Below are 27,870 nucleotides of genomic sequence, written 5' to 3'. Positions count from 1 at the left end.
ATCTTTAATATGCATTAGACATCTTGAAAGCAATCTACTCAGAATCCTTCTCATATTTATTCAGTATGGCTTACTATCAGCAAAGTTTTCTTAGGATCACAGTTTGGCATCTAAAGTGAAAAACTGAAGTGATACTTGTCATTAATCATAGTGTTAATGTCAACAAACTATGATTTGTTTGTGTTTTCCCAAAATCTTTACCTCAAAAAGACTAACTGCACAAACAATAATAAGAAATTATTCCTGTTGCTTTCTCCAACTTGGTTGAGACGTAACATTAAGACACTCTTTTGCACTAAGAGATTAAGCCTGGGATAAATTTTAGGTTCTGATAAATTAAGTTTTGTACCTGACTTTCCTGTAAAATAATTACAAACAGAACAAACCATGGTTTCAAATCCTAATGTACAGGGGAAGCTAAATCTACAGACTGCTGATGGATAGCTAGGGAGCAGTTAGCTCACAACACATGGAGAGAATAACAGCTCACACAGGCAATCCCAAAGCATCTTCTAGGTGAGTTTGTGTAACACTATACTCTGGTTTGTACTAAACCACTATGGTAAGACTCAGGGACAAATGTATGTGTGTCCAACATTTAATCTGCAACATTTCTCCCTTTTTGTTGCCCCCGTACTTTCTAATTGGCTTCAGTATGTAGATCTGTTTCTGATCTCAAAAAGAGGTTGAAATCTTCAGAAGTTTTAATTCAGACATATTCCCAGTTGTGTGGTATTGCACTGGCTTTCACACCACTATGTTTGCATATGTGTATAAGAGCAGAACTGTTGTATTAATCCAGTGGTTCATCCTGTTTCAGTGGCCAATAAGTTGTCTTTAGAAGACCCAGAGTAGTGCCCAAATTATGCCCTTTTAGAAAAGGCCATCTAGCCTCTCCTATATCCATAGAATCTTTCCATGCACAGATTCAGACTTTTCCCTGATACTATGCTTGTTAGGTATCAATTTTTTTAAAAAAAACAAACCTGAGAATCAAAGCCAGCCAGTCAGCTAAGCAGTTATACAGTTTGCCAACATGCTGAATCCAAAGGTAAAGGCACGTGTTTTCTTTAGTTCCAGAGAATGACACTTCATGCTGTCTCAGATCAGTTCTCTCTTAGTGCTTCAGTCACATCTTCTTGCATGTTGCCTGGCTTGTTCTCTTCTGCATGCTTGAAGCAGTACTGGCAGTGGCTGATGGGAAAGGGAGTGAGTAGGATACTGAAGGGGTGGGGTGGGGGTTGAAAGCAAACAATTGAAGGCAAGAAAAATGCAGCATTATATTGTGCAACATGCATATGCATTGACCCATGCAGAATATTTCAAGTTGCTTCATTGTCATGCTGCAGCATGCCACATGCCAGGATTATTTCAGGTGAAAGCAAGGGAAATTAAAAAAGAAAAAAACTACTAGCATTCTCTGTGCCAATAAATCACTTCGGGTATTGAAAGTAATAATGAGTATCTCTAGTAATTGTCACAAACTCTATGGTTTTCCCATTTATGCTATGGTCTTATTCTATGGTTTTACTCATTGTCACTTCTGGGTTGTACCCAAAAGTGATCTAACAATGCTGGCAACATCACTAATGTCCAATGCCCCCCGCGTCACCAACCTCCAATCCTCTAGCGGGTTGCCAGGCCCACTCTGGACAGAAAATTGGAAGGAGATTTATATTATTTGAGAGGTACCTCCCCTGTTTTCTGTGGGAGAATTTGCCACGGTAATACAATGGAACTATTGGAAAAGGAAAAGAAAAATGAATGCCCAGTCTCACTCAGTATAGAATCTGTTTTTAATCATTTTAAAGTGTGAGTCACCCAATAACTACTTGCTTTTGTGGGAGAAAATTCTTTCTTCTGAGCCTATGCAGAATATATTTAACTCACAAATTAATAACCACAGTCAAGCTTCTGTGTAGGATTAGATCTGAAGGCATAATGCTCAGGGAGATTTAAACTCAATGAAAGTGTCAGCCTAGTGTACTGCAGTGGTGGAAAAGGCAAACTATGTTAGGGATTATTAGGAAAAGGATTGAGAATAAAATGGCCACTATTGTAATGCCCTTGTATATAGTAGGGTGCAGCCTCATTTGGAAATCCGTGTATTTTCATAAAGGACACTGCAGGGCTGGGAAAAGTACAGAGTACCAAGATAATTAAGGGTTGGAGCAGCTTCCTTATGAGGAATGGCTGGATAGTTTGGGACTTTTTAGCTTAGAAAAGAGATGACTAATGGGAGACATGATAAAGGTTTATAATAACATGCACAGAGTGGAGAAAGTTGACAAAATACTAGAATTCAAAATACTAGAATTCAAGGGCATCCAATGAAGCTGATGGGCAGTAGGTTCAGGATGGACAAAAGGAAACACTACTTTACACAGAAAGTGATTAAAATTTAGAATTCACTGCCAGAGGCTGTAGTAGTGGCCACAAGAATAAACAGATTTAACAGGGTATTAAATAGATTAATGTTGATTTAAGGATACCTCCATATTCAGAGGCACTATTCATCTGAATTCCAGAGCCAGGAGGCAATATCAGGGGATGGTCTACACCTCTATGCCCAGTTTTTGGCCATCCAAAAAAAACTGGTTGGCCACAATGTGAGACAGAATGCTGGGCTAGATTGACTATTGGAATGATCTAGCAGAGCTCTTCTTATGTTGTTAAACCCCAGAACTTCTCCTTACAGAAAAAGAAATACCACATAAGGCCAAAAGGCTGAGCATGGATAATAGCCAAACAATACTAAGCCCCATCACCTCAGAGCTATCATCAGCCAGTCCACACACTTGATAACATCTTCTTCTGAGCATGCTTGCTTGTGGTAACTAAAGCACATATAAATTGGAGATAAAGAAGAAATAACCTGACACTATCAATGTAACTGCATTTTACAATTAACACACAGTTGATTGCCAAAGGCTGGGAACAGATGGACAGCTTGGGGTGACAGTCTCCCATATTAGAAGAAAGCCGATTTAGTGGAAAGCACCCTGAAGTCAGTCAAACAGTGTGTGGCCCACTGCTGGAACAGGAACAGGCTGCGTGCACCTCAGAGGGATGGTCACACCTCTCAAGCACATGAGCAACACTTCCTTGGCACTCCCCAGCCATTCAGACAGCTGGGAAAGGTGCCCCGGAAGTGCTTCAGCAATTTGCTACCACCTACCACCTGGTAGCTTTTTGAGGTGGCTGACTGACAGTGGAGGACAAGGTTAAGGGTGGGAGTGAGGAGAAACCCAGATATGCACGTCTGACCACACCATTTAAATCTGGACATGGGCCGTTTCTGTGTTGGCCCAAATTGGCAATATGAATTAAGCCATTGTGTTTTGTTTCATTTTTCATTGTGGTGAATAGCCCATCTCTTTAAAGCCATATAATTGTCACCACACACATTCAAAGATACCATACCATACAACTCCCTGTGTTGTGTGGAAAGTAATACTACTATTCAATGTTACTTCACCAAGTCCCACTCTGACATCACAGCCTTGTCATCAACAGGCAGCACCCAGTGAATTATAGTGTTTAGGGTAGGGATGCCAATATGCCTAGAGAAAAAATGTCCTGTCCCTTTTGTAGCAGCTTAATGGAATCGTATTTACCAAATGATGTTATTTACCTCCATGCTTCAGCAGCCCATTTCCACACATGAAGCCGCTATTAAAGGGATGGGACATTTCCCCCCAGGCCTGTTAGCAACACTAGTTTAAGATGATGGGTCTTTGCAACTTTGCCCACAATGTATTTTTACGGCCCCTCACCATTACATTTCTGGCTACAGACTCTGTTCAGTCATTCACGCAGATACAAATTTATATACTCAGAACACATTTTTATTTATTATTTATTTATTTTATTAGACTTCTATCCTGCTCTGTTCCCTGCCAAGCAGGGCTCAGGGTAGCTTACAACAATCAAAATACAATAATTCAGCATATTACAATTTAAAATTTATTTTTTAAAAAACAAAACAAAACTGAAAACATCTTTACTACATAGACTCATAGAGTTGGAAGGGATCTCCAGGGTAATCTACTCCAACTCTGTGCACAATGCAGAAAATTCAAAAATATCTCCCCCAATACCCCCAGTTACCCCTGCTCCATGCCCAGAAGATGGGGGGGGGGAGAGCATGGATGCAATCCTTCCTGCCCTCCCTCTCATAATCTGCCTTATTTCACAGAGCCAGCATTGATGTCGGATGGCATCTAGCCTCTGCCTGAAAACTTCCAAAGAAGTAGAGCCCACCACCTCCTGAGGAAGTCTGTTCCGCTCAAACTATCAGGAAGTTCTCTCTAATGTTTAGCTGAAAACTTTTGATTTAATTTCAACCTGTTGGTTCTGGTCCAAGGTTCTGGAGCAACAGAAAACACCTCTGCACCCACCCTCTATATAACAGCCCTTCAAGTACTTGAAGATGGTTATCATATCATCTCTGTTTGGAAACCTCCAAAGAAGGAAAGCCCATCACCTTTTGAGGAAGCCTGTTCCACTGAGGAACTTCTCTGTCAGGAAGTTATTCCTAATGTTCAGCCAGAAACTGTTTTGATTTAATTTCAACCTGTTGGTTCTGGTTCAACCTTCTGGGGCAACAGAAAACAACTCCACACCACCCTCTTTATGACAGTCCTTCAAGTACTTGAAGATGGTGATTATACCACCTCTCAATTGTCTCCTCTTCAGGCTAAACATACCCAGTTCCTTCAACCTTTCCTCATAGGACTTGGTCTCCAGATCCCTCACCATCTTTGTTGCCCTCCTCTGGACACATTCCAGCTTGTCCTTCTTAATTTGTGGTGCCCAAAATGGAACACAACACTCTAGGTGAGGTGTAACAAAAGTAGAATAAAGTAATACCATCGCCTTACATGATCTGGACACTATACTTCTGCTAATATTGCATTTGCCTTTTTAGCCACCACATTACACTGTTGACTCATGTTCACTGTATGGTCCACTAAGACCCCTAGATCTTTTTTGCACATACTACTGCCCAGACAGGTCTCCCCTATCCTATAACCATATATGGGATTTTTCTTACCTAAATGCAGAACTTTACATTTATCCCTGTTAACATTCATTTTATTGGTTTCAGCCCAGTTTTCCAGCCTGTTAAGATCAGCCTGAGTCCTCTTTCTGTCTTCTACTGTATTTGCAACCACTCCCAATCCAGTATCGTCGGCAAATTTAATAAGCATTCCCTCTATTCCTTCATCCAAATCATTTATAAAGATGTTGAACAAAACAGGTCCCAGGATAGATACCTGAGGTACTCCGCTTGTCACTCCTCTCCAAGAGGATGAGGAACCATTCACAAGCACTCTTTGGCTGCAATCTGTCAACCAGTTACAGGCCCACCTAACAGAAATAGGATCCAAACCACATTTCACCAACTCGTCAACAAGAATAGTATGTGAAACCTTATCAAAAGCCCTACCAAAATCAAGATAAACTATATCTTGCAGAATATTTTGCATGCTTAATCACTGCCCACCAACTATATGTAACTCTGCTCACTGTACCCCATTTCATTCAGCAATGCAGTAACTTTTTCAAAAAAATAGATAAGGTTAGTCTGATGTTAATTGTTCTTGAGAAACCCATGCTGGCTCTTAGTAATCACAGCTGCCTTTTCTTAATTTTCAATGACTGACTGATGGTTTGTTCTAAAACTTTTCCTGGTATAGATGTCAATCTGACAGGTCTGTAGTTACCTAGATCCTCCTTTTCGCCTTTCTTGAAGATGGGGACAACATTTGCCTACCACCAATCTTCTGGCACTGCACCTATTCTTCAAGCATTCTCAAAAATAATGGCCAGAGGCTCAGAAATTAGGACAGTAGTTTCTTTTAGTACCCTTGAATGCAGTTTGGTGTAGTGGTTGTGTGTGGACTCTTATCTGGGAGAACCAGGTTTGATTCCCCACTCCTCCACTTGCACCTGTTGAAATGGCCTTGGGTCAGCCATAGCTCTGGCAGAGGTTGTCCTTAAAAGGGCAGCTGCTGTGAGAGTCCTCTCAGCCACACCCACATCACAGGGTGTCTGTTGTGTGGGAGGAAGATAAAGGAGATTGTGAGCTGCTCTGAGACTCTGAGATTCGGAATGGAGGGCGGGATATAAATCCAATATCTTCTTCTTCTGTTCATTTGGTCCCAAGAAGTTAGTTTTATTTAAAGAAACTAGCTGTTTATGTACTGCCCCTATTATTGTTCTTATTATTTAACATATATGAAACTACAACAACAAAAAACCAATTAAAGTCAGTTTACAGAAACACTAACAGTCCGATGACAAATATTAGATAGCCCCAATTTTGATTGCTGGAAACATTCATGGGCAGGGGGAAGAGGACTAGGGTAAAATATCTGGAGACTTTGGGGGTGGAGCCGAGAAACTTTCACATCCTTTAAAATAAATAAGTAAAAATACAGCAGTGCAGTTCCCTGAATTCAATCTTCATTTCCGCAGCCCCAAGCAGATGCACACCCCCTGTACTCTCTCTCTCTCTCTCTCTCTTATACACAAACACACACATACAGAAAGAGAGAGAGGTCAAAATAAAGTTTGCAATCCCATACTTGTGTGGTCTCATTGGGGCAATTTCCTCACGCGTTGCTGAAGTTTCAAGTTCTTCAGACTAACACAGGGAAACCACCCTTTACTATGCAAATGACCTCTGAAAAGATTGCTTTCACAGCTACTGGGAGCAGCCATGTTGTTCTGCCAGCTCACGCTACCCCCTTTCAACCTGGCTCCTAGATTTAAAGGCACAGAAACACCATCTAAAAAGTAAGCCTTTTTTTTCTTAAGCCTTCTGAAGTTGAAAGGCACATGGTAGCTGTTGGGGCAGGGCTCCCCCACCCCCAGCTGGCTGGGGACAGGAAGGAGACTGCAAAACCGGAAGATCCCCCACTGGGAACTGGGGATTGGCAAGCCTAGAAGGACAAATAGGTGGAAATAACAGAGAAGGGTGCCAGGGAGATGGAAACTGTTGCTGTCCTCAAGCCCTATGCCTGTCCTCTGAAGTGCTGTGCCATTTCACACTGTGCCACTTTCCATTTCCCACCCTTTCCCGCCCCTCCCCGAGTGCACAAACTTCCTGAGAAGGTTTTTTAAAACTTTCTATTGGGAACACTATAGCGCTAAAACAGGACAACAAAGCAGCACAACAGCACCACCATTTGGTTGTCTGGCAATTCAGTGCCACACTGTTTCCAATAGAATGTTAAAAAAAAAACAAACAGGAAGATCATGCAACCAGTGAAAAATGGAGCAAATTTTTTTTTGTTCCCAGAAGCCCTACAGGGCATTTCACACAGCCTGCCATAGTGATCCCAACTCGGAAGAAGGAGTTGAAAACAGGGATATAAACAGTCTTCGTGAACAATGCCTCAAGCACTCTTCATGAACAGGACAGCAGTGGGATTGTATGAAAAAGTAAAAGTATTCTGGTAGCAGCCAGTTACTAAAATGGGTCTGTCTGAAATGACAGAAGAAACCCATTAGTTGCCAGTTAACATACCAGAATACTTAGGATGATTGTAAAGGGCTTCTGTGTTCTGTAAAGGGCAGGCCCAGTGAGGACCTGCACCACTACATTCAGAACCACTTGAAGCTTTCAGAGCAAGTTCAAGGGCAGCCCTGCATTAAAAAGTTACGGTAGTCTCATTTACAAGTGACCGTTGCATGGATCACTGTAGCCAGGTCTGCATGGGACAAGTAAGGGGACAATTGCCAAGCTTGGCAAAGATGGAAAGATGCTGCTCTGCCAGTATTTGTGAACCTGAACCTCCAATGAGAGCAAGGCATCTAGAATCACACCCAAACTCTTGACAGAGGGAGCTGGTACTCTGTCAAGCTGAACTCCCTGACCCAGACCTACTCTGCTTAGCCACAGGACCTCCATCTTTGATGGGTTCAACTTCAGGCTGCTCTGCTTTAATCATCCCACTACAGCCTCCAAATAACTCCCCAGATTTTCTCACATGGGATTGTGTCTGCTCAGCACCCCTCACACAAGCATAGATGTTTAGTATACAAACAAACATCTACAGAGACCCCTATGTGCATACAAGTGAACAGACATAGATAGTATGTAAAAAAAGGTAAAGGTAGTCCCATGTGCAAGCACTGAGTCATTACCAACCCATGGGGTGACATCATATCACAACGTTTTCTTGGCAGACTTTTTACAGGGTGGTTTGCCATTGCTTTCAGTTCTGTCCCAGTCACCTGTGCAAAGCCTATGCATATTCACTTGTCCATACACAGGCTTGCCTTCAGACATTCATTTGTATGCTGAGGGTGGAGCCAATAGGCATCATTCTTCTCCTGTATATATACCTAAACATTGCAGTCCAAACCAGAATTACGCCTTGTAGGCCTATTGGCAGTGGACTCAGGAGACGTATGGTAATTTTGCTTAGGATTGCACTGTAAATGACTGGAAAATGTTGGTGTTTCCGGCAAATATGATTTCTGGCCTTTGAATCACAAGGATCTACATATGAACAACTTCTCTGACAGAACATACTTCATATGGTTTAGAGATAAAGTTCCTTCCACATAGTCTGGCCATGGTGACCACTTGGAAATAGCAACTGAGCCCCAGCATTAATTAGATGCCAACTAATTTAAACAGATTTTAGTCACCTAAGAATTTTATATGTCAGTATTATTCTGGAATAAGGGTTTGAAGCCCTGGCTTTATGTGAATTTTGCAATGGTCCCTAATGTAGGCTTAAGGCCTGTATTTGTTAAGACCCAACTGTACAGGTGGCTGTCAGCTACTAAACTGGGGTAAGCTTTTAGTCCTGCACTGGCAAATGCTGAAAGATTTTGGAGGTGATTCCTAGGGAAGAATGAGTGTTAGGAGATGTGATATCATATCCTTCATGACACCCTAGAAATTTTCCAATACCTATGGTAAAGACTGTAGAGACTGGGGAAATTCCTAGAGCATTACCTTCAATTCTGTCCCCCCTGTTTTTCTCCCATTCCTCAAATCATCAAGGATGGGGGCTTGAGGCTACTGCAGGCAGGCAAATAGGAAACTTACACAAGCATTATTAAAAGGTTGCCAGACTCCAAGTGGGGTCTGGAAATCATCCAAAATTATAACTTATCATCAAAATACAGAAATCAGTCACCCTGGAGAAAACAGCTGCTTTGAAGAGTAGACTCCATGACTTTATACCCTGCAGAGGTCCCTCCAATCCATACTCTGCTCTCCTCCAGGTCCCACCACTAAATCTCCAGGAATTTGTCAACCCAGAGTTGACAATCCAAGTCATTAGCTAGTAGACAGTTGACACTATAAATAGGGGAACACTGCAAAATTAGCAGAACCCCAAAATTACCTATAGAAAGAGGGAATACATCTCTGTGTCAGGTTGGGCCTGCCATGCTTTCTTTGTGTTGCAAACTATGCTAAGTTTCATTTCTCTAGTAACTACATGTTACCATATATTTTATGCTTTATGTGGGGGCAGGAGGGGGATGGAAGAGAGACCTTTTTACATATTTATCGCTGTTGCAGCAATCTTGCTTATCTAGTTGTTATAGCAGTGGGCCCATTTGTTCTGGGAATGTAACTGTGACCTTGGAGGTGTGGGGCCTTGGAAGATGCCTTGCACCTTGAAGTACCAACTGCTATGGGAACCAACAGGTCATGGGGGTGGGGATGATGTTAACTCACGCTTTTTGATGTCTATAATTGTAACCATTTTACCTGTTGGGTCATTCCTGGCAGTGGCTTTTTAGCAGAAGGTAACTCTTGTATCAGACTTTAATAAATCCTAACCATATCCATGTGAGCATGGATTTCTTGGGTCAATAACTAGCAGAACCTGACTTCTGGGGTTCGAAAATGGCGAGCTGAGTTGCTTTCCCTAACGGGGGCAGGCTGGCACTTCTGTTCAGGGTAGTAAAAGGCAAATTAATGCCTTCTGCCTACATTTCTCAGCTAGAGTATTGTCCAAGATATGCACATATACTTTGAGGAAACTTACCTTGGCTGAAAGGGAGTCCCAGGGAGGGGGCTCCTTTGAGGGCTCTCTGGAGAGAAGTTGCATATTCATCGTCTGCAGAATTTTCCAGAGTCATTAATTTGACATAAGCTCGAAAGGATCCAAACCTTCTTTTACAATTTTAAACATCTAATCTATAAAGGACTGGTGTTGATTTGGATAAACCACAGGAAAAAAGTACTGATTGCTATCTCTTCACTCTGGGACTAATTAAAGTTAAACAAAACAAAAGTAAAAGGTGGAAGTTGGAAATACTGAAAGCCTGAAAGGAGAAGAAGATAAGAGGCTAAATTTGAACTTTGTAAACTTAAAAGACAGTGTTAAAAGAAGAAAAGAATTTATTGTTTAGTCTATCTGTGGTTGAGGAGGCAGCCCCATCGTCACAGATCTGCAGCGTTCACAGTCAACACAGGAAATACATCAGATATCGTGAGATTTCTCTACCAGTGAAATGAGATTTGAAGGCAAGAAAAGCAGGAAGTTTTGGAGGAAGAAGAAAAAAGTCAACGAAGTAAACAGCCTACTCTAGAATTATAATACCAGAGAGAAACATCGGTGGCCATTGTTGTTGGGAGGACTAAGTTTTAACATCGTTTTTAAAGTGATTGAGACACTAAAAATTGGTGGCGTTAACAGATTTGGCAATTTAAAAACTACTACTGTTGGATAGTAGATAACAAGATTTGAACTGGTAAAAGGGAAAAAATAATTTTTTTAAAGTGAAGCAAAAGTTGCAACCTCCATTTTGGGAGAAATAAAAACTTTAAACAATATCTGAGCCGGGGAGGCTCAGAGGACAGCGAGATTGGGTGCATTGGAAAGGGCAAGCTTCACTTTATCAAACCTGATGGTTCAAATTTAATTTGGTGAGATCAAAATGTTTGATCTCATTTTACATGTCAGAGCTGAAACAAACTCGTGCTAGGTCTGCTTCAATAGAGAAAATGCAAGCCCAATTAGATGCAATGGAAGCTAGGATAATGAAGGGGTGAAAGAAATGATAACTGCCTCTAAAAAAGAAATAAGAAAGGATATTGAGGACTCAAAGAAAGAATTAAAAAAAGAAATAGAGAATCTCAGAAATGACACTGTGGTAATAACAAAGAAAGTACAAGAAGTGAAAAAGAGGGTGAAAATACATGACTCCACCTTGTTAAAATTACAAGAAAAAATGACAATTCATGACTGCAAACTGATGGAAACTCAGATCCGTCTGAGAGGTGTACCTGGTGAAGAATCAGACCTGAAAGAATACATAATAAAAATAATTGCAGAATTTTTGGAGGAAGATCCTGAAGAGAATAGAAATATGTATGACTATATGTATAGAGTAAATGCATTCTATACAAAAAAGAACAATCTGCCAAGAGATGTGGTCATAAGATTTATGACAAAAGAAATGGTGGGAAAGATCATGAATAAAAACTTTGAAAAGTCATTGACAGTGGGAGGCAGTAGAATAAGAATTATGAAAGAACTGCCAAGACAAGTGCTAACTGACAGAAAGACATATAAAAAATTGACAGAAAAACTCCGTGACAATGGAATGGGGTACAGATGGATAATACCTGAAGGTTTGAGCTTTGAACTTTAAGGGAAAAGGATTACAATCACAAATACACAGGAACTGCGTAGATTTTATGAAGAAAATAAAGAATTTGCACCATGATGGATTATAAATTGCTATCTTGGAATGTAAATGGACTAAATTCACCACGAAAAAGAAAGGATAAAAAAAAAAAATGTAATATAATATGTTTACAAGAAGTGCATATTAGACAAAAAGATTATAAATTTCTATGGAATAAAAAATTGGGACTAGAATTTTTTACATTGGCTGAACAGGAGAGGAGTAGTCTTTTATATTAACAAGAATTAGTATTGGTGTTTAAAGATAAAGGTGAAAAATATATAGCAGTAGAAATTACTTTGAATGCCAAAAAAACTTGTTGTTGGGACTTTATGCTCCAAAAGATACTAAAGACATTTTTTAAAAAAAAATTACACAATATCTTGATGAAGTGACCTATGAGCAAATTTTATTGATGGGGGACTTTAACGGAACAATTCAGAATACGATAGATAGATCTGGGAAGAAAAAAAGGATAAAGAAGGGAAATTGCCAAAGTCTTTTTTTTAATTGGTTAAACAGGAGAGTTTGGAAGATATATGGAGGAAGTTTAATCCTGAAGTACGGGACTATACCCTCTTTTCAGCTAGACATAGCTCTTTCTCTAGAATTGACATGTTGTGGGGTACTAAAGATTTGGGACTTATAACAAAGAAAATAGAGATATTACCTAAAATAGGAGCTGATCATAACCCAATAATGTGGATTACAAAACTGTCGAAAAAGTCCAGAAGATGGAGATTAAATGAAGATTTACTACAAAATAAAGAAATAGTGACATCTCTAGAAAATGAAACCAAAGCTTACTTCCAAGTAAATGACAGAGAGGATATAGAATTTCAGATGGTATGGGATGCCTACAAGGCAGTAATGAGAGGATTATTAATAACATTGAATAATAAAGACAAGAGAGCAAAAAATAAACAGATGTTGGACATTCAAAATGAAATTAAGAAAAAAGAAGGTGAATTAAGAAAAAGGCCAGGAAAAAAGAAAATTATAAGGGAGATTACAATATTGCAAGCACAAATGAGACATCTGTTAAATAAAGAATTGGAATGGAATTTGAAAAAAATTAAAACAGAAATCTTTAAAGGGAGAGAATAAACCTCGAAAATATTTGGCCTGGCAATTGAAGAAAAAGAGAGAAAGTAAAATTATTAATAAAATTGTGGCTGATGGGAGGGAGATGGTAGATTAAGAAGGAATAGAGATTTTTTTAAATATTATACTAAACTATTTAAAGGTGTTAAAGTAAAGAAAGAAAAGATGGAAGCGTATTTGCAGAAGATTAAAATAGTACCCTTAACTGATTATATAGAAAAAGTTTTGAATGATCCAATTGAAAAAATAGAAATTGAAGTAGCGATTAATGCAATGAAAATTGGAAAGGCACCTGGACCAGATGGATTTACGGCAAAAAAATTTAAAACGTTTAAAGAAGAATTAATACTGAAACTTCAAAAATTAATGAATGTGATAAGAATAAATGGGAAAATACCAAATACATGGAAGGAAGCAGTAATTTTGTTGATTCCAAAGGAAGATGGAGATGTCACTAATGTAAAGAATTATAGACCAATCTCATTATTAAACAATGATTATAAGATATACACAAGAATCTTAGCAGAACAGCTTAAACAATATCTAATAAACTTTATAAAGGAAGACCAAGCGAGTTTTCTCCCTAAAAGGCAAATAAGAAACAACATTAGAACTGTTGTAAATATTGTAGAATACTATGAAAGATATCCAAAGAAGGAAGTTGCATTATTCTTTGCGGAGACAGAGAAAGCTTTTGATAATTTGAATTGGGACTTTATGTTTGCAGTAATGGAGAAAATAAAGTTGGGGGGAAACTTTATAAGAATGATAAAAGCAATTTATACTGAACAACGTGCAAGGTTATGTATAAATGCAGATCTTACAGAAGAAATTATAATCAGCAAAGGTACAAGGCAAGGTTGTCTGCTTTCACCATTGTTGTTTATAATGACTCTTGAAATTTTATTGATGCAAATACAAGATGATGAAGAAATTGAAGGAACGAGAATGAAAGGATTTTCCTATAAATATAGAACATTTGCAGATGATATAATGTTTATAAATGAAAATCCTATGCAAGTAACACCTTTGTTGTTAGCCAAAATACAAGATTTTGGAGAATTGCCGGGACTTTATGTTAATAAAGAAAAGTCAAAAATTTTGTGTAAAAATATGCAAGTAAGTAAACAAAAGGAATTGCAGAGATTAATGGGATGTGAAGTTACCCTTAAAGTAAAATATTTGGGTGTGGAAATAACAATGAAGAATATTGATCTGTTTAAAAACAATTATGAAAAGTTATGGCGTAAAATGGATGAAGATATGATAAAATGGAACAAGTTTAATTTGTCATTGCTTGGTAGAATAGCTGCAATTAAGATGAACATTTTGCCGAGAATAATGTATTTGTTTCAAACTATTCCGATTGTGAAAGACAGTAAACAATTTAATAAATGGCAAAGAAAGATTTTAGAATTTGTATGGGCCGGGAAAAAAACAAGGATTCAAATGGAAGTTTTAACAGATGCTAAAGAAAGAGGAGGATTTCAGCTACCAGATTTAAGAATATATCATGAAGCATTTTGTCTAGTGTGGATAAAAGATTGGGTGACGCTGTTGAATAAAAAACTTTTAACGTTGGAAGGTCATGTTAATAAATTCTGCTGGCACGCTTATATGTACTATGGAAAGAAAAAGTCGAATGGGTTTTTTTATCACCATTATATAAGAAATAATCTACTAAATATTTGGATGAAGTACAAGAAATATGGCGATGAGAGAAAACCACAATGGATAGTGCCAGCAGAAGTAATAAGAATAACAGCTGAGACAGGAGAGGAAAAAGGGATGTCATATAATCAATTACTAAAAATACAAAGCAGTAAAATAGAATTGAAAACTGCTGAAGAGTTGAATAATAAATATGATTGGTTTCAAATGCAATAAATAAAAAGTTTGATAGAAAGTGATGTTAAAACTGAAGGAATAAGATGAGAACAAACGGAAATGGAAAAAGTTCTGCTTGGAGATAATGAATAATTTCGAAAATCTATAAGTTACTTTTAAAATGGTCTACAGAAGATGAAGTAGTAAAATCTCAAATGATTAAGTGGGCAATTAATGTAAATAAAGAAATACAGATGGACACATGAGAATATTTGTGGAAGAACTCTATGAAACTCTCAACATGTCAGAGTATTAAAGAAAATTGTTTTAAGATGATGTACAGATGGTATATGACTCCTAAAAAGTTGGCAAAGATGAACAATAAGATGCCAGATAGATGCTGGAAATGTAAAAAACATGAAGGTTCTTTCCACCATATGTGGTGGACTTGTGAAAGAGTGAAAAAGTATTGGCAGATGATTCAATATTAAGGGTACCTTTAATATTAAGATTTTAAGTATATAACACCGGTGGGGGTCAAGTAACGGGGGGGAGGGGTGGGTAGAAAGTAATATATGGGATAGATTTAAAAAAAAGTAATGGTGAAAGAAATTGAAATATATTACCATATGTTACTAATAAAATTGTTTGAAAACAGGAATAACTAGCAGAACCTTACATTCTGAGAGAGTGATACAGAGGAATGCTAATGCTAGATACAGTAACTTGAACACCTGACAACCTTTTCATGGTACTGTAGAGTTCTGGATTCTTAAGAATGCTTTTCAAAGTGTTTTTTGAAAGACATATATTTAGATCAGTGCTTGTGTATTTTGGAGTACATGTATTTTGACAGTGTATCTATGAAATCCAGTGTCCTGGTGGTATGTTGTTGAAAATATGGTAAGAAAGCTGCCTGTTGATTCTTTGTAATTTTGTTTTTTTGTGGTTAGTACAAGTATATATTGTTCCCTACCCTCTTCTGAAGAAGTGTGTATGCATATGAGAGCTTATACCCAGAATTAAACTTTGTTGGTCTCAAAGGTGCCACTGGGCTGAAACTTTGTTCTGTTGCATATCTGCTGAGTCCTTCTCCCTTTGCTGATCCCCACCCCCATCTCCAAAATGTCTTGGGAAATGAAAGAGACAGCAAAGCATCAGAATCACTGTCCAGTCAGATGGTTTCTTACCGCACAGAAATACTGGAAATTATTCTGGTAAGATTCAGAATATTTATACTAAATAATGGATCTGGTCCAAGTAGGTTTTGGTTAAGTTCTGACTGCACAACTCATAAGGCATCAATTGATACATGTGTGAATTAGCCAAATAGCACTCCAAAATGATTTTCATTTATGTTGAGTTCATGATATGTAGAAGCCTGGCAGTGAATACTGGCTTCTGATTGTGAAGGCCATTTGTTGCAATTACCATGCCCCGAGTGAGTTGAGGATGGGATGAGGAGTCGGGTGAGAATATAATAGTTGGAAACTTCATGCTCTTTCAAGTTTTTTTTTAAATACTCAACCATATTCTTGCGTACATAATGGTAACAAGGAGATTGCTTTCTCTGAGCAAACATATACGTTTCCGGTCATCAAAACATCCAGTTGCACTTTGCTAGCTTTTACTAGTCATTAGGGCATAAATATGCTTAATAAATAATATATGTGAAGATCTTTTTGCATCTATTAAAATGCACAGCACATAATTAGTGGTCCTTATGTAGAATTCATCGTTTACATTCACTCTTCCTATTTCATCTGTTTATATCTCAAGGTAGAGTAAGGCGTAAGCTGGGATCGGATCTATATAATTTTTAACATCAGTTTATAGCCTATTCTTTTCTGAATATACTGTTGCTTTGTGAGAAGCAGAAGTCAGAAGGCAAAAATGAAGGATCAGTTATTGTCATATTTTATTTTTAATTTACATTTATTTATTACTTACATAGTACCATCAACATATATATAAATATATGGATTTCCTAACCTTAAAACCAATGTATTTGGCAAGAACACTGTTACTTATGACTGTGTTACTCAGGCAAATACCCTTTTTTTCTTCAAAAGGAATTGGCTATAGGAGCAATGTTCAATGCAAAGGCCTCAAAATCCCCTGCATGTTGCAGATGCATTTTTTTATACCATCCAAGTAGGAGAAAAATGAAATAATGAGACTGGGAAATCAGCTAAGCCATTCCTGTAAACTAAAGGAGAGCCAGTCTGGTGTAGTGGTTAACTGTGCGGACTCTTATCTGGGAGAACCGGGTTTGATTTCCCACTCCTCCACTTGCACCTGCTAGCATGGCCTTGGGTCAGCCATAGCTCTGGCAGAGGTTGTCCTTGAAAGGGCAGCTGCTGTGAGAGCCCTCTCCAGCCCCACCCACCTCACAGGGTGTCTGTTGTGGGGGAGGAAGGTAAAGGAGATTGTGAGCCGCTCTGAGACTCTTTGGAGTGGAGGGCGGGATATAAATCCAGTATCTTCTTCTTCTTCTAAATGGCTGGATTCTGTCTCCACAAAGAAAATTCATTTATATTGCCCCAATGAAGCTTCTGCTCTTCTAGCCCTAGGAAAGTTGATACTATTGAAAAATTTCATATGTACCATCCAAGAAGTATTGTTTTATCCATTATGGACAATATTTGCACAGAGAATCTACAGAAACAACCCAGTATGGTTTAGTAGTTAGAGTGTCATACTAGGATATGACAGACCCAGGTTGAAATTCCTTCTCTTCCATGAACACTTGCTGGGTAACCTTGGGTCAGTCATACATCCTCAGCCTAATCCACCTCACAGAGTTGTTGTGAGGATAAGATGGGACAGGGGATACCAGTGTGAACTAGGTTGCAAGTTCTTAGACTTGAGCGGGGGATCCCCTGCTTTTGGGGGATTCTCACCACTAGCCAACTGGCCAGGATGGGAAACCCACCCCCAAGCAGTGACATCTCCAAGTGATGTCTCCGATGCAATGGCATCATGCAAAAGTGACATCATGTTGGAGACATTGCACAGGGAAGCTCTGGTTTGAGGTCAAAACTCTATGGATTGAGGACAATTTTGCAATAGAACTTTGCCCTCAAACCAGAGCATCCCCTGCAATGTCCCCAATGTGATAACATCACTTCCAAATTATGTCATCATGTTGGTGACATTTCATGGGGACATTACTGTTTGCAGGCAGAGCCCCACTCCCTCCAGAAGTCTCCCTCCCTCCCTCCCCCAACTAGCAAGAAATTAGGACCTAGCAACCCTAATGTGAGCCTCTTTGAGTATCTGTTTTGGAGAAAGGCAAGGTATAAATGAAATAAACAAACAAATAAATAAATAAATAAATAAATAAGATGCATGATGCAGGGTTAGCAGGGTTTTGTACAGAAGGCAATGGTACCGGCAGTTGAGCAAGCAGTGAAAATAGGTTGCTCTAGGAATGATTTTGCTGAAGAAGTGAGTATTGAGGAGCATAAAGGAGAAAGTACACTGGCTTGATGGATGAAAAAATGTGGGAAAGTGGTCTTCCAGGAATAGATGCGTTGGAGGACCGAACTAGAAGACAAAAGGGGGTAATAGTGAGGACTTGTGGGAGGTGGAGGAGTAAGATGATGCAAGGGAGCACTGGGAGCAATTGGTGCACCACAGTATGCACCACCAAAACAGCTTTAGTACGATGCATATGGACTGGTTTGTTTAGGAAGCATTTTCAGATAGACCAAAGACATAAGAGGAGTTTTTTCAGGTAAATTATTCTTCTGATAGGCCATGAAACTGTTTGCTTGATTTATCTTTCCTTGTTAATATTATTTACTGAATACAACAACCTGTTAACACCTGTTATTTTGCTTAAGATGTTTGGGGGAAAGGGTACTGGCCATCCAACAAAGAGGATAAAGTCAGTAACTAGGGTTGCCAGGCTGCAGTCTGGCAACCCCCAGAAGGAACTGCGGGAAAGGGCCTGACATGCTGCGATCACTTATGTCTGACAGGGCTTTTTTTGTAGTAGGAACTGCTTTGCATGTTAGGCCTGTACTGAGAGCCCTGTAAGCTCTTGGAGGACTGGCTACATCAGGAGTGTGTGGCCTAATATGCAAAGGAATTCCTGCTCCAAAAAAAGCCCTGTTTGTCTGGTAGAAACTGGAAGTGACATGGTGGTCACTCTAGCTTCTTCAAAAAACATGGGTTCTAACTGCAGTTTCTGGTAAGTGAGAGAGAGAGTATACTCTACACATGCTTAAAAACACTCTGTTCCTCATGAACCAGAATTTCAGCCCTAAATAATAATTAGCCTCAGACACAAGAATTCCTGGGCTACTGACTACTGGACTCAAGCTCTTCAAAATATGGTCAGTCACTAAGCAAATTATTAACTTCCAACACTATTTGTTTTCTGTGCCAGATAGTTATATTTCTTGTTTCTGTGGGGGTGGTCTTAAAACTTCAGTGTGCATTGATTTTGACTTAAGTGTGTGCATGAAAAACTTGATTTGGTTTTATAATATGCATTAATAATATTGAACCACATCTCTTGCTCTATTTCCACATGGCAGCTGTGTTCTTCAGACAGCCTTCTCTTTATGGTGCCCTCCCTTATAGTTTTCCATACATAACAAGCAGAGCTCTGCTCACCTGAATGCCTGTACATGCATATATCTTTTTTCAAGAAAGAGCTAAAGTGTGTTCACTTTATGAATGAAGACATATATAAGTACTTGGATAAATATGGGGGGGTTAGCACACATTCAGCTGTATGTGCATTGTCTGTAATATGAGAATTTCTCAAGAAACATGCAAAGAACAAGCAGGTGTATACTATACTGACTATACATACATGCACTGTAACCTGTGAATAGACCTCAGGTCATGAGCTTTTCCATGGTGAATCCAGTACTTTGGAATGATCTACTTGAGTAGGTGTGGAGGACACATTCACTTGCTATGTTTAAGGAGGTGTATAAAACAAATTTTTTGAATGATTTTGCTACATTATATTTAATTCTGTCTACTTTTAATATTTACCTTCTGTAATTCTGGTTACTTTTAAATCTGTAATCTCTGTATTTTAAGTATGCATGTTTTTAATCTGCAAACTGGTCAAATTTTGTAAAGGGGATGGCTGTGGTTTGTGTTCTTGCAATACAATGTTGCATTGTTGGCTGACTTGAGTTTGAGGAGACAAGATACACATTTTATAAATAAATGTTCATTATAGTTAATTATTATTGTTGATAGTGGTTTCAATGGGAAACACATTTTCCCTTGCAAATTTCCCACAATCCTCTCAGGATAAAGTTCTTAGTTATTGTATCTGTCACCAAAGGGATCCTTCTAAATTTGAGGCAGAAAGGAGAAAATGCCCACATTATACAGTCAGGAAGAAGATAAGGCCACACCAGTGGATAGAAGAAAAAAGGGACAAGGTGGAACGTCAGAAAAACTGATCTTGGTGGGTTGATCTGCAGCAAGGGTGTCAAACTCATTTGTTAAGAGGGCCAGATCCGACATAAATGTCACTTTGTCAGGCCAGACATAGGCAAACCCAAGCAGTGATATCATTTTTTTGTTTAAAATACAAACATGCTTTAAGCATAATAAGCAGAGAGCCTGCTAAATCAGACCAGTGGTCCATCTAGTCCAGCATCCTGTCTCACACAATGGCCAATCAATTCCTCTGAGTCTACACAATATTCCAAATGAGGCTGCCCTATAGATCAATACAGGGACATTACAATATCAGCTGTTCATTCTCAATTCCTTTCCTAATCATCCCTAAATTAAGAGTTTGCCTTTTGTTCACTGCTGCAGCACACTGGGTTAGAGCATAAGAGAAGCCCTGTTGGATCAGGCCAATGACCCATCCAGTTCACATAGTGGCTAAAGCCCAGGTGCCATTAGAAAGTTCACCAGTGGGGTCAGAACTCCAGAGGCCCTCCCACTGTTGACCTCCAAGCCCCAAGAATACAAAGCAGGCCCATAGCTATGGGGGGCCTGTGGGGGCACAGCCCCCCGACTTCTGGGTGAAGCCCCCTGACTGGATGCCCCAACCAGTCCCCGGGGCTTCTGCCATAGCTCTGGGGGCTGCTGCTGGCACCACCAGCAATTTGGCCAGCTGGGACCAGAAGCAGTCTCAGCCTCCCCCTGGAGTTAAAGGGCCAGCAGATCAGCTGTTTCGCGGGCCCTTTAACTCCAGGGGAGAGCTGGGGGTTGCTTTTGCTGTGGCTCCACTGGCTGTTTTAGTGGCTGGGAAGGAATGGAGGGTTGTGACCAGAGTGACAGGGAGGGAAAAGAAGGGTCTGCTCTTCCCTCCCTGCTGCTCTTGCAGCTGCCCTCCATTCCTTGTCATTAAAATAGCTGTGTCCACAGGGCAGAAGCAGCGGCCCACCTCCCTCTCAGTTAAACGGCCTGATGATCAGCTGTTTCACGGGCCCTTTAACTAGCAGGGGGGCTAGGGCTGCTTCTGCCTCCACCCCATGCTATTTTAATGGTGGGGAAAGAAGGGAGGGTATTGGCAGGGGCAGGCAAGGAAGAGCTTCCCTTTCCTCTGTAGTGTATCGAGATAACGATACAACGCAATAACGCAATATTATAAAACCAGCCAGCGCGACCCTGCGCGGAGCGACCGGGCTGTCCCTGGGCTGCTCAGCGCAGGGCACGAACTCCCAGCCAATCACCAGCTGTGGCGGGAAGTTCAACAGGCCAGGATTGGACTGGCCTGTCTGGAGGGAGGTTCCCGGAGTTATACATAAGCGGGACCCGGCCCGCGTGTTCTCTCTCTTGTAACGTGCCTCCATTAAAGCATGTTGCCCTACCAACATCTCCTGTCTCAGTACGTTACAGTGGTGACGAAGGCGGGATTCTAGCCATGTCGGCTACATCGGAGACAGGGCAACCCACGGGCGACGACCGCCGCCATCGCCACCATGGCAACCCAGAGCGGTACCACCAGTCACATCGAGCCGTTCAACCCCGCGAATCCCGAGGGCTGGGAGTCCTACACAGAACGGGTTGAATGCTACTTGAGGGCCAATCGAATCACAGAGGACAGCATGAAGAGGGACATTCTCCTGAGCGTCTGCGGGGCAGCCACGTTCGAGATCGCCAAGGGTCTCTCGGCCCCCGCAAAACTCACCGAGAAGTCCTTCGCGGAGATCATCAGGCTCCTCACTGGACATTTCCTGCCGCAACCATCTCGGGTGGCCCGCCGGTTCCTTTTCCACCGGCGAGACGAAGCAGCAGTAGAATCGGCCACCGACTATCTGGCGGCCCTATGCCAGATTGCGGGAAACTGCGACTTTCCTCGGCTGGAAGAGACCCTGGCCGATCGGTTCACGTGGGGCCTCTGCGACGAGAGGCTCCAACAGAGGCTCTTCGCAAAGGAAGAGCTCACTCTGCAGAGTCACTTCAGCGAAGCCGTGGCGTTCGAGAGAACCGCGAGGACCTTTCCCAAGGCGAGGGCCGACGCGGTCCACCACGAGGAGCTGGACCCCGACAGTCCGGCTGAGGGAGAAGCGTTCCAGCTGCGCCGCCCAGCAGGGGCAACCAACCGCACGCCACAACGACCCCGAGCAGCCGAACGATCCCCAGCAGCGGAGAGACCGCCGGCCTCTAAGTGCGCCAGCTGCGGCGACCCCCACGACAGAAGGGACTGCCAGTACCGGACCTGGAACTGCCGGAGCTGCGGAAAAACCGGCCATATTGCAAGGGCTTGCCAAGCCCAACTGCCGGAGGCCGACCACGCACCACAAGTCGGCGGAGTTCCACTCCACAGCCTCCACAACCCTACAGGTACTGAACTTGCCCCTCGCCACCCCCGATAAGATCAAAATGGCGGTCCTCATCGAAGGGAACCCCTGCCAAATGGAGGTGGACTCAGGTTCCTCCATTTCCATTATAGCAGAGGAGACCCTGAGGAAACTGTGCCCCCGCCAGCGGCTTCAATTAAGGCCGGCGGACTTCATACTCCGGGACTTTCAGAAGAATCCGGTGCAAATCGTGGGGTGGGCCCGGGTGCAAGTCGAGCGGGGGTCCTTCTACGGCCCGCTGGACATCCTGGTGGTAAAGCGCCAGCTTACCACCCTGCTAGGACTGGCATGGTTCAAGCCCTTGGGGGTCCGCTTGGAGGGGGTGGGGCAAACCCTAACACCCAGGGGGTTTGGGGAGATATGCCAAAAGTTCCCAGACGTGTTCGACAGCTCCCTGGGGAGCTACAAAGGGCCGGCCATCTCCCTACCACTAGACCCGACGGTAAGGCCGATCCGGCTCAAGGCGAGGCGGGTCCCATTCGCCTTGAAACCAAAAATAGAGGCCGAAATAAACCGCCTCACTGCCCAAGGGGTCCTGGAGCCGGTGGATTATGCCACCTGGGAGACTCCCATCGTAACCCCGATCAAGCCAAACGGGGAGGTACGGATCTGTGCCGACTATAAGTGCACAATAAATAAGGCACTGCAGGATAACCCCTACCCAGTGCCGGTGGTGAGCCACGTCTTGGCTGCCCTAGCAGGGTCTAAGATCTTCGGGAAGCTGGACCTGGCACAGGCCTACCAACAGCTCCCGGTAGATACTAAGACGGCGGAGGCCCAAACTATTGTGACACACAGGGGGGCCTTCCGAGTGCGGAGGCTACAGTTCGGGGTTAGCGTTGCTCCAGGGATTTTCCAAAGTATAATGGACACTCCCCTTAAAGGGATCCCCGGAGTCCAACCGTTCTTCGATGACGTTTTAATCGCCGCCCCGGACTCCGAAGAATTCGGCAACCGCCTAAGAGAGGTGCTCCGCAGGTTCCAGGCAGCGGGTCTCAAGGTCAAGAGGGAGAAATGCTTGCTGGGTTTACCACGGGTGGAGTTCCTGGGTTTCGCCATAGACGCAGCGGGAATCCACCCAACGGAGGAAAAGACCCGCGCCATCGTGCAAGCCCCGGCCCCCACCTACAAAGCAGAGCTACAAAGCTTCTTGGGGGTGCTTAATTTTTACCACTCATTCCTCCCCCACAAGGCAGCCCTAGCAGAACCCCTACACCGGTTGCTGGACAAAAAAGCCCCTTGGGTTTGGGGCAAACAACAAGCCACCGCATTTCAGGCAGTCAAGGATGTCCTGGTGTCCAATGCGGTGCTCCACCATTTTGACGAGGGCCTCCCCGTCATCCTGGCTTGCGATGCGTCGCCTTATGGGTTGGGAGCAGTCCTGGGGCACCAACTCCCGGACGGGAGGGAGGTACCGGTAGCGTACTACTCCCGTACACTCACACCGGCCGAGCGCAATTATGCGCAGATAGACAAGGAGGCTCTGGCAATCGTGGCGGGGGTCCGCAAGTTCCATGATTATTTGTATGGGCGGAGGTTCACAATAGCTACGGACCATAAGCCGCTCTTAGGTCTGTTGGCCCCAGACCGCCAAACCCCCCAAATACTTTCACAGCGCGTGTTGAGGTGGAACCAATTCCTCAACTCATACACGTACACACTGGTCCACCGGGCCGGCAAGGCTATGGGCCACGTGGACGCGCTCAGCCGTTTGCCTCTACCCGTCACAGAACCTGATCCAGCCCCCGCACACCTGGTCATGTTGGTTGAATCCCTCCCGGAACAGCCTCTCCACGCCATGGAGGTCGCTAAGGCTACAGGGAGGAACAAAACACTGGCAAGGGTTCTCGACTGGGTGGTGAGGGGGTGGCCAGAAGGGAACATGGGGGAAGAGTTCAAGCCCTACAAAATGAGGAGAGAGGAGCTAGCAGCCCACAAAGGGTGCATCTTATGGGGAAGCAGGGTGGTGGTCCCCCCCCCCCCCCGCTGCAGAAGCGAGTTCTGGAGTCACTCCACGAGACCCACCCCGGCATAGTCAGGATGAAGGCTCTAGCCAGGAGCTACGTCTGGTGGCCGGGGATGGATGAGGAGATCGAGAACTGGGTGCGGAGGTGCAACGCATGTCAGGAGTCACGCCCCGAGCCACCAAGCACCCCGGTCACACGGTGGGAAACCACTAGGAAACCTTGTCCAGGCTCCACTTAGACTTTGCAGGGCCCTTCCAGGGACAGATCTTTCTGATCATGGTGGACGCCTACACCAAATGGCTGGAGGTCATTCCAGTAGCGTCCACGTCATCAGCAGCCACAATACGGGCTCTGCGCCGGGCCCTTAGCACCCATGGTATTCCAGACACTATTGTCGCAGACAACGGGGCAGCTTTCACCTCTGGGGACTTCCAGGCATTCCTGCAGAGGTACCTGATTAGACACATAAGGTCTGCCCCGTTCCACCCGGCCACCAACGGACAGGCAGAGCGAATGGTCCGAACGACCAAGGAAGCCCTGGTCCGGATAGTGCAGGGTGACTGGGACCACAGACTAGCCGCCTTCCTGTTCGACAACCGGGTAAACCCCAACCCGGTCACGGGGGTGAGCCCGGCAGAACTCCTCATGGGGTGCAAACTCATCACGAGGCTCGACAGGCTACACCCCGACCGAGCCTCGGACATCCGAGGATCCCCGGAGGTCCGGGAGGCAGCCCAAGAGTTCTTCGTGGGGGACCCCGTGTTCACACGAAACTACGCCCAGGGACCCATGTGGGTGGTGGGTCGGGTGAGGCAGGTAATTGGGACCCGTCATTATGAGGTATCCACAGAGGGGGGCCAAACTCTTCGGCGGCACATCGACCAGCTGCGCCGCCGCACTCTACCGGAAGGGCCGATCGACGTGGAGGAGGAAGTACCCGGGAGAGAGCCAGCTAGGGGACTGCCAGAGGCCACAACGCCAGCACCGACCCGGCCCACCAGCGAACTCCCCGGACCAGCAGAGGCCGAGCGACCCACAGAGATCGACCAGCAACCCACAGCAGCCTCGGCCCCCAGAGAGACTCCCGCGGCCGAAGCAGCGCCGACACCCCAGGCAGCTCCTAGACGATCCACCCGGGAGCGCCGACCTCCCGCCTACCTAAGAGACTATGTACAGCAACTAGGGGGGGAGGGGTGTAGTGTATCGAGATAACGATACAACGCAATAATGCAATAATATAAAACCAGCCAGCGCGACCCTGCGTGGAGCGACCGGGCTGTCCCTGGGCTGCTCAGCGCAGGGCACGAACTCCCAGCCAATCACCAGCTGTGGCGGGAAGTTCAACAGGCCAGGATTGGACTGGCCTGTCTGGAGGGAGGTTCCCGGAGTTGTACATAAGCGGGACCCGGCCTGCGTGTTCTCTCTCTTGTAACGTGCCTCCATTAAAGCATGTTGCCCTACCAACGTCTCCTGTCTCAGTACGTTACACCCTCCTCTCCCTGCTGCTTTCCCCGCTACCATCCTCCCTTCCTTCGCAGCCACTTGCCCCTTCCCCTCTCACCCAACCCCGATTGCCACCGCTTCTCCCCACCTCTGTTCCCGCCCTCCCAGCTCTGATCACTGCCCCTTCTCCTCGCTTCTTCCCCTCCCTCCCAGCCCTGATCACAGCCACTTCTCCTGCCCCTTCCCCTTCCTCCCAGCCCCGATCGCAGCCACTTCTCCTGCCCTTTCCCCTCCCTCTCAGCTCCAATCGCAGCCACTTCTCCTGCCCTTTCCCCTCCCTCCCAGCCCCGATCGCAGTCACTTCTCCTGCCCTTTCCCCTCCCTCCCAGCCCTGATCACAGCCACTTCTCCTGCCCTTTCCCCTCCCTCCCAGGGGAAACTGGGCACTTTCGAAGCCCAGGACTGAAACTTAAGCCCCCTGTTGCTTCTGCTTGCTTAGGGGCTGGAAGAAAACTCTGACCCCCCAGCAAGCAGAAACAACTGGGCACTTTCAGCACCCAGGACTGAAAGTTAAGCTCATATAGGGAATATAAGGCATATAGGGAATATAGGGAAGGCATATATAAGGCATCATATAAGGCATATAGGGAATAGGTCTGGTGAGCACAGTTTGCCAAGCAACCATCCAAATACTTCTGACTGTTTGGTGGCATTGATACATGAGCTTTACCTTCTTTCTGTTTTCTTAAGAGTGTAAATGCACCTTATGTATCATCAGGCCTCAGATTCAGTGGGAGCTCACAGGAGAACAACTCCTGAACCTTTCTGAGAGTTCTACCTCCTTGTTCATTGAATAGTATGTGCAGCTGCATAACAATCTCTGGATGAGCTCCACCATCTGTTTTTCTACAAAATGACCCTTGTGTATCATTCTATCAAACTGTATGTTCCTCACTGGGGTTGGTATGTTTATTTACTGAATAGAGCTGTGCCAAAGAGATGCTGGAGTCTCTTTCCTTGTTACTGATTACAGGCCATACACATTACAGAGGAAAGATGGCTGAGGAGAGGGCTTGCATAGCATTTGCCTCTATCCCACAGTGTGCAAAATGGGGGTGCACCTCCAGGAGTACAAACAGAACATTTGTGTATCCCAGATTTTTTAAAAAAATCTCCTTTCAAGCAAGGACAAACTGGGCCACTAGAACAGTCTTGGAAAGTGACTGTGCCCAATGGAGAGGGAGGAAGGAGCACAAATCAATTTTCTCATAGCAAAGTCTGCTTGTCTGCCTGCACAGGCAGCCAGCTTGCTCATTTTTCTTGGTGGCCCTAATGACCAATCCACACTACTTTCAAGGGTGCTTTAAGCCCTCAGGAATGTTTTTAAAGGCACAGTGCAAGTTACTACTGCTTAAAGTAGCACATTTTGGATCAGAGGACCAAGTAACCTCCCACCCCTTCTCCAGTTTGCAGCTGTTTTACAGGATTAAATTCTTTGTCTGTAGTCCCAGTCCTGGAAATGACAGTGTTGATATGTAGTTCAGCCTTTTGATCAGACAAGAAGAAACATGCTGAAATGAATGATTGCAGGATTTTGTCTCCCTTGTTTGTTTGTTTGATCGTTAAATAACTCCCCGTGGATTGCACTTTTTAAAAGCTTAGAAGTGCTGAACAAACAGATAAAGGACTGTGAAGGGTTAATTCCTCACAGAGCCAGAGAGCCTTGGGAGACAGGCTGCTCCAAGAGATCTGATTGGTTAGAATCAGCCGAACAGAAAAAAAATTGAGAGTTGCATGTTGAGGAGACAGTCAGATTTCTGCCTTGACTGAGAAATCAATCTGATTTTAGCCCTAGCTGAGAAGAGTTGAGTACAGACAGATTCGGAATTCAGCCCTGACTGAGAGCAGTTTAACACAGATAGGAGAACTGTGGGAAAGTTGGCAAGGAAGTTTGGATAGTAAGAAAGGCTCTCATTCAGGCCAAAGAAAAGGGGATAGAGTTCTAGGCAGAGAAGATATTCCCTACCCAGTGAAACAGGGAATTAGCTCCAAAGAGT

The 27,870-nt window shown here is 43.6% G+C and overlaps 1 long non-coding RNA gene across 2 annotated transcripts in view; it reads right to left on the bottom strand.

Annotated features, from left to right (window-relative positions):
* Nucleotides 1–978: 978 nt before the first annotated feature.
* LOC132575129 (uncharacterized) overlaps nt 979–27,870 on the bottom strand; it is a 173,716-nt gene continuing 146,824 nt past the window's right edge. For both annotated transcript variants that reach the window (XR_009555655.1, XR_009555654.1), the window contains 2 exons: nt 2,711–2,837; nt 979–1,194 (listed from right to left, as the gene is read on the bottom strand). This is a non-coding gene — a long non-coding RNA (uncharacterized LOC132575129). The remainder of the gene's footprint in view (nt 1,195–2,710; nt 2,838–27,870) is intronic.

The sequence above is a fragment of the Heteronotia binoei genome, chromosome 7 (assembly GCF_032191835.1).
Source record: "Heteronotia binoei isolate CCM8104 ecotype False Entrance Well chromosome 7, APGP_CSIRO_Hbin_v1, whole genome shotgun sequence".
NCBI lineage: Eukaryota > Metazoa > Chordata > Lepidosauria > Squamata > Gekkonidae > Heteronotia > Heteronotia binoei.
Note: the sequence above shows the minus strand (reverse complement) of the source record. Positions and strands in the feature narration are given on the sequence as shown.